We start from the raw sequence: 8,421 nt of genomic DNA on the forward strand, positions 1-8,421 counted from the left end.
CAAAAAGTCCACTTGATATATTTTGGATTTTACTCCATTTGTCTTTGATGAGGATGTTCGGACATGTTTGGACTTGCCCACATTCATAAAATCAAAAATATAGCGACTTTAATATAATAACATGTAATCTAACATGGGTCCTTTAAAATTAAGTTATTCGTCAAATGACTGAGGTCCTTTTTTAAGGTATATGTGGCAACACTGCCCTTACATAACGGTGCTAATAAACCCGAAAATGCTACATTGTGAAAGAAAATAAAGAAATCTCATCTGTTTGAGCTGGTACTTATCTAAAATTTTACCCTAATTTCATGTCATTTGTCCAAAAAGAAATCAAAATGGGCCTGGAAATCCATTGAAATGTCAGAAGTAGGCTTCTTATGTATGATCTTGCACTGGAAGATCGGTGTGGTCACGACCCTTAGAGGTGACTTTTACTCTTCCATGTATGTTAATGTTTGCCTTAGAGTTTGTTACACTCCCTTAATTTCACTCTCCATGAAGTATCAACACAACACCATCAAGGTTAGCTGACCGTAGTGGCACCAGATGTTTATTCGCTCAACTGCAGGTGGAAGAAGGCTTTTTTGGGGGGGACAAATGATAAATTGAAATTAGATTTATTTGTGGGAGTTCTCACGTTGCACTTAGCAATGCACAATATACCGTTGACGAACCCATTCATTGTGTATGAATTACAAGAGCTCAAGGGTGGGATGTCGTGCCCTCAACACAAGAAATATTCAGCGGTGATGTCAGCATTTTCATCCAATCGGAGAAAGGCTGTCTGTGTGATGAGTACGAACAGCAACAGACCAACCAGCGAGAAAAAGCCTCTTTGTTACTTCCTGGTTGTCTACCATGCAAGCACTTCCAAATATGAGCAAGCTTGCACCCGGACGCTGTCGTCCTTGTACCCCCCCACCCCACACAGCAAACACCAAGCTGACCAAATGCAGTTTGGAAAGGCCTTCAGACAGTACTTTGGCCTGAATAAATGAATCTCCTTTCAATTCAATATAGTTGTTAGACACAAGATGCCACACTGTGAGGTGTTTGGGCTATGGTGTCGACTGTAATAGAGGGACAGCCACTAATTGAGGACATGTCACAATAGTCTTAGTGGCAATGAAAAATGTGAGCTTTGTTTTGAAAACGAGAATGTCACTGAAATGGAGAAAAAAAAACAAGTTTATTTGGCTCATTACATTTGACCTAATTCTTGTACAACTTGTTCCATACGAACAATTAGCACGCAAGTCGGACTCGCAATGACAAGTAAAGCCACGAGGCATAAGCCTTTATTTTACATTGAAATGTAAATCACGCACGTAAACATTAACAAACCACGTAAATCATTATGAAGGCAGTCTCGCTATGAAAGCTGCGAGGCATCATGCATATCAGGGGGAGCCCCCGCTTGACTAATTATTGATATTTCGCCAAAATTCTCCCAATTTGCATGCGTTTCAAGTGCAGTTTAGTCGCTGAATGTTTGTTGATACGGCCCATGTGCGTTTAATTAAGAGAACCACAGGACGATATTCAATTTGAACCGAGGTCATTTTCTTTGTGAAGCATCCGCTTACCTTGGCCATTTAAGATCATAATTTATTATGCCTGTTGATGGAAATATGGCTTCTGTGGGCACATTTATGGCCTTACATGTTCACTAGTAAGCGTAAAAATGATCTTACTAGTGAACTAGTGGGCATATTTATGGCCTTACATGTTCACTATTAAGCGTCAAAATGATCTTACTAGTGGGCGTTTTGCGGCTTACATGTTCACTAGTAAGCCTCAAAATGATCTTACTAGTGAACTAGTGGGCGTTTTGTGGCTTACATGTTCACTAGTAAGCCTCAAAATGATCTTACTAGTTCACTAGTGGGCGTTTTGCGGCTTACATGTTCACTAGTAAGCCTCAAAATTATCTTATTAGTGAACTAGTGGGTGTTTTGTGGCTAACGTGTCAACTGGTAAGCCTCAAAATGATCTTACTAGTGAAATAGTGGGCGTTTTGTGGCTTACATGTTCACTAGTAAGCGTCAAAATGACCTTACTAGTGAACTAGTGAGCATTTTGCGACTTAGATGTTGACTAGTAAGCGTCAAAATGACCTGACTACTGAACTAGTGAGCGTTTTGTGGCTTACATGTTCACTGGTAAGCGTCAAAATGAACTTACTAGTGAACTAGTGGGCATATTTATGGCCTTATATTTTCACTAGTAAGCGTCAAAATGATCTTACGAGTAAACTAGTGGGCGTTTTGCGGCTTACATGTTCACTAGTAAGCGTCAAAATGACCTTACTAGTGAACTAGTGGGCGTTTTGCGGCATACATGTCAACTAGTAAGCCTCAAAATGATCTTACTAGTGAACTAGTGGGCGTTTTGTGGCTTACATGTTCACTAGTAAGCCTCAAAACGATCTTACTAGTGAACTAGTGGGCGTTTTGTGGCTTACATGTCAACTAGTAAGCCTCAAAATGATCTTACTAGTGAACTAGTGGCCGTTTTGTGGCTTACATGTTCACGAGTAAGCCTCAAAATGATCTTACTAGTGAACTAGTGGGCGTTTTGTGGCTTACATGTCAACTAGTAAGACTCAAAATGATCTTACTAGTGAACTAGTGGGCACATTTATGGCCTTATATGTTCACTAGTAAGCGTCAAAATGATCTTACGAGTGAACTAGTGGGCGTTTTGCGGCTTACATGTTAACTAGTAAGCCTGAAAATGATCTTACTAGTGAACGAGTGGGCGTTTGGTGTCTTATATGTTCACTAGTAAGCGTCAAAATGACCGAACTAGTGAGCGTTTTGTGGCTTGCATGTTAACTAGTAAGCGTCAAAACGATCTTACTAGTGAACTAGTGGGCGTTTTGTGGCTTACATGTTCACTAGTAAGCCTCAAAATGATCTTACTAGTGGGCGTTTTGTGGCTTACATGTTCACTAGTAACTGTCAAAATGATCTTACGAGTGAACTAGTGGGCGTTTTGTGGCTTACACGTTCACTAGTAAGCCTCAAAATGATCTTACTAGTGAACTAGCGGGCACATTTATGGCCTTACATGTTAACTAGTAAGTGTCAAAATGATCTTACGAGTGAACTAGTGGGCGTTTTGCGGCTTACATGTTCACTAGTAAGCGTGAAAATGATCTTACTAGTGAACTCATGGGCGTTTTGTGGCTTACATGTTCACTAGTAAGCCTCAAAATGATCTTACTAGTGAACTAGTGGGCACATTTATTGCCTTATATGTTCACTAGTAAGCGTCAAAATGATCTTACGAGTGAACTAGTGGGCGTTTTGCGGCTTACATGTCAACTAGTAAGCCTCAAAATGACCTTACTAGTGAACTAGTGGGCGTTTTGTGGCTTACATGTTCACTAGTAAGCGTCAAAATGACCTTACTAGTGAACTAGTGAGCGTTTTGTGGCTTACATGTTCACTAGTAAGCCTCAAAATGATCTTACTAGTGAACTAGTGGGCGTTTTGCGGCTTACATGTTCACTAGTAAGCCTCAAAATGATCTTACTAGTGAACTAGTGGCCGTTTTGCGGCTTACATGTTCACTAGTAAGCCTCAAAATTATCTTACTAGTGAACTAGTGGGCGTTTTGTGGCTTACATGTCAACTAGTAAGCCTCAAAATGATCTTACTAGTGAACTAGTGGGCGTTTTGTGGCTTACATGTTCACTAGTAAGCCTCAAAATGATCTTACTAGTGAACTAGTGGGCGTTTTGCGGCTTACATGTTCACTAGTAAGCCTCAAAATTATCTTACTAGTGAACTAGTGGGTGTTTTGTGGCTTACGTGTCAACTAGTAAGCCTCAAAATGATCTTACTAGTGAAATAGTGGGCGTTTTGTGGCTTACATGTTCATTAGTAAGCGTCAAAATGACCTTACTAGTGAGCGTTTTGCGGCTTAGATGTTGACTAGTAAGCGTCAAAATAACCTGACTACTGAACTAGTGAGCGTTTTGTGGCTTACATATTCACTGGTAAGCGTCAAAATGAACTTACTAGTGAACTAGTGGGCATATTTATGGCCTTATATTTTCACTAGTATGCGTCAAAATGATCTTACGAGTAAACTAGTGGGCGTTTTGCGGCTTACATGTTCACTAGTAAGCGTCAAAATGACCTTACTAGTGAACTAGTGAGCGTTTTGTGGCTTACATGTCAACTAGTAAGCCTCAAAATGATCTTACTAGTGAACTAGTGGCCGTTTTGTGGCTTACATGTTCACGAGTAAGCCTCAAAATGATCTTACTAGTGAACTAGTGGGCCTTTTGTGGCTTACATGTCAACTAGTAAGCCTCAAAATGATCTTACTAGTGAACTAGTGGGCACATTTATGGCCTTATATGTTCACTAGTAAGCGTCAAAATGATCTTACGAGTGAACTAGTGGGCGTTTTGCGGCTTACATGTTAACTCGTAAGACTGAAAATGATCTTACTAGTGAACGAGTGGGCGTTTTGTGTCTTATGTTCACTAGTAAGCGTCAAAATGACCGAACTAGTGAGCGTTTTGTGGCTTGCATGTTAACTAGTAAGCGTCAAAACGATCTTACTAGTGAACTAGTGGGCGTTTTGTGGCTTACATGTTCACTAGTAAGCGTCAAAATGATCTTACTAGTGGGCGTTTTGTGGCTTACATGTTCAGTAGTAACTGTCAAAATGATCTTACGAGTGAACTAGTGGGCGTTTTGTGGCTTACATGTTCCCTAGTAAGCCTCAAAATGATCTTACTAGTGAACTAGTGGGCGTTTTGTGGCTTACATGTCAACTAGTAAGCCTAAAAATGATCTTACTAGTGAACTAGCGGGCACATTTATGGCCTTACATGTTAACTAGTAAGTGTCAAAATGATCTTACTAGTGAACTCATGGGCGTTTTGTGGCTTACATGTTCACTAGTAAGCCTCAGAATAATCTTACGAGTGAACTCGTGGGCGTTTTGCGGCTTACATGTTCACTAGTAAGCGTCAAAATGATCTTACTAGTGAACTAGTGGGCGTTTTGTGGCTTACATGTCAACTAGTAAGCCTCAAAATGATCTTACTAGTGAACGAGTGGGCGTTTTGTGTCTTATATGTTCACTAGTAAGTGTCAAAATGACCTTACTAGTGAACTAGTGAGCGTTTTGTGGCTTGCATGTTAACTAGTAAGCGTCAAAATGATCTTACTAGTGAACTAGTGGGCGTTTTGTGGCTTACATGTTCACTAGTAAGCGTCAAAATGATCTTACTAGTGGGCGTTTTGTGGCTTACATGTCAACTAGTAAGCCTCAAAATGATCTTACTAGTGAACTAGTGGGCACATTTATGGCCTTATATGTTCACTAGTAAGCGTCAAAATGATCTTACTAGTGAACTAGTGGGCGTTTTATGGCTTACATGTTCACTAGTAAGCGTCAAAATGATCTTACTAGTGAACTAGTGGGCGTTTTGTGGCTTACATGTCAACTAGTAAGCCTCAAAATGATATTACTAGTGAACTAGTGGGCACATTTATGGCCTTACATGTTCACTAGTAAGCCTCAAAATGATCTTACTAGTGAACTAGTGGGCGTTTTGTGGCTTACATGTTCACTAGTAAGCGTCAAAATGACCTTATTAGTGAACTAGTGAGCGTTTTGTGGCTTACATGTTCACTAGTAAGCGTCAAAATGACCTTACTAGTGAACTATTGGGCGTTTTGTGTCTTACATGTCAACTAGTAAGCCTCAAAATGATCTTACTAGTGAACTAGTGGGCGTTTTGTGGCTTACATGTTCACTAGTAAGCTTTAAAATGATCTTACTAGTGAACTAGTGGAGGTTTTGTGGCTTACATGTCAACTAGTAAGCCTCAAAATGATCTTACTAGTGAACTAGTGGGCGTTTTGTGGCTTACATGTTAACAAGACCCATATTCTGAGGGAGTATTTTCTTTCCAATGACTTGGATTTTTTGTGTCTGACGGAGACTTGGGCAGGTACCGGTGAGTACAAAGCTTTGATTGAATTGTTACCACCTGACTGTGATTTCCTCGATACCCCGAGGACATCAGGACGTGGTGGAGGTACGGTAAGCATTTTTAAGAACAATTTCAAATGTAAACGGTGCACATTCACCACATCTGCCAACAGCTTTGAAGCAACCTTCTTTGAAGTTGGTCGTGTTTTCCCGGTGCTTTGTGCTGTCATTTACCGTCCTCCTAAATACAACAAAGACTTTTTAAGCGACTTTTCAAGCTTTCTTGCGGAAATCAGGCTGAGATATGATCGTATTCTCCTAATGGGGGATTTTAATATCCATGTATGTTGTCCGGAAAAAACGCTAGCAAAAGACTTCTTAAGACTTATCGACTCTTTTAATTTTGTGCAGTATGTGACCAGCCCGACACACGAACAAGGACATATTTTAGACCTTGTCCTTGCTCATGGTATAACGGTGTCAAATCTGGAAGTCCTTGAAAATGGAATTTCTGATCACATGGCAGTTTTATTTGACGTAGTCTTATCGCATGCTGCTGTGAAATCTGGCGCTCCTAGTTGTAAACGCCGAATTTTTAACCCTCACACTGCTAGTCGTTTCTCTGATGCCTTTAATAACCTTTGCGTACCCTCGTCTAACACAGAGGAACTCACCTCTTGGTTCGACTCGTCATGCCGGGCCATCCTGGATTTGGTGGCTCCTTCAAAAATTGTGCTGCCAAAGCCTAAATCCGAGCCATGGTTTAAAGACATTACCCGCGCAGCTAGGCAGGAGTGTCGCAAAGCTGAACGCAAGTGGAAAAGAGACAAATTGCATGTCTCTTCTCAAATTTGGAAAGACAGCTGGCGTATCTACCAGCTCACAGTAAAAGAGGCCAAAAGAGAATATCTGTCGGACCTTATTCTAGCCAACCGTCACAACCCTCGTGCACTATTTAAAACGATAGATTCTGTACTCAAACCCCCTCTGCCTACTTGCTCGGATTCTTCAGCCGAGATGTGCAACAGATTCCTTCAGTTCTTTATTGATAAGGTCTCTACAGCTAGGATTCCGGTCCCAAATACCGCATCTGACCCCTCTGTCCATGTTCCATGTTCAGCTGTCCTAAATTCTTTTGATACTGTGTCCTTGGCGCTTTTGGAGGATGTAGTTCGCCAGACGAAGCCATCTGGCTCCCCTTGCGACTCTCTTCCCCCAAGCTTCTTTCCGGAGGTTCTCCCGAGTGTTGGTGCATCGGTCTTGGATATCATCAACAGCAGCCTTTCTTCTGGTGTAGTTCCCCAACAGTTTAAACATGCTGTGGTCCAACCCTTGATCAAGAAACCTGGTCTTGATCCAGATGAGCTGTCAAGTTACAGACCCATTTCCAAACTGCCTTTCATTTCCAAAATTCTGGAAAAAGTGGTGCACATGCAGTTGAAACTTTTCTTGGATGAACATAACATCTTGGAGGTCTTCCAGTCAGGTTTCAAGACGATGCATAGCACGGAGTCAGCCCTGTTACGCGTTTCTAATGACATCCTCCTGGCAAATGACTCTGGAGACCACGTGTGTCTGGTTTTATTGGACTTAACTGCAGCATTTGATACAGAGGATCACAGTATTCTGCTGACTCGTTTGCAGCACTTGGTGGGCATTGGCGGGAGTGCTCTTGATTGGTTTAGGTCCTATCTAGCTGACAGGACCTTTTTTGTCAGCCTTGGCTGCTCTGAATCACGCACTGCTCCCCTGTCATGTGGTGTTCCACAGGGCTCAAGTCGGGGGCCTCTGCTGTTCTCGCTGTATCTGCTCCCATTGGGTTCCATCTTAAGGAAACATGGTATTCCTTTCCACTGCTATGCAGATGACTGCCAGATCTATGTCCCACTGAGCAAGAAAGACACCTTCTCATTAAGGCCACTCCTATCCTGTCTGGAAGAAATCAAAACCTGGATGGCACAAAATTTCTTGAAGTTCAACGAAAAGAAGACAGAGGTGATATTGTTTGGCCCCAGTGGACCTTGTACATTCCATCCTGTAGACTTGGGCCCCCTATCTCCTTATCTGAAATCAACGGTCTCAAACTTGGGACTTAAACTGGACAGTGATTTCAAACTCGATCGGCAAATTGGTGCCGTTGTTAAATCCAGCTTCTTTCACCTTAGACAGCTGGCCAAAATAAAACCTTTCCTCTCACATGAACACTTTGAGACAGTAATTCATGCCTTTGTCACATCCCGGCTCGATTACTGCAACGCCCTGTACTTTGGAGTCAGCCAGTCCTCCATCAAGCGCCTTCAGCTGGTACAGAATGCCGCTGCTCGCCTCTTGACTGGTACTCGTAAGAGGGAGCATATAACTCCTACTTTGGCATCCCTTCACTGGCTCCCCATTCATTTTAGAATTATTTTAAAGATCCTCCTCTTTGTTTTCAAATCTCTGAATAATCTCGCG

Source organism: Hippocampus zosterae, chromosome 10, assembly GCF_025434085.1.
Source record: "Hippocampus zosterae strain Florida chromosome 10, ASM2543408v3, whole genome shotgun sequence".
Classification (NCBI taxonomy): Eukaryota; Metazoa; Chordata; class Actinopteri; order Syngnathiformes; family Syngnathidae; genus Hippocampus; species Hippocampus zosterae.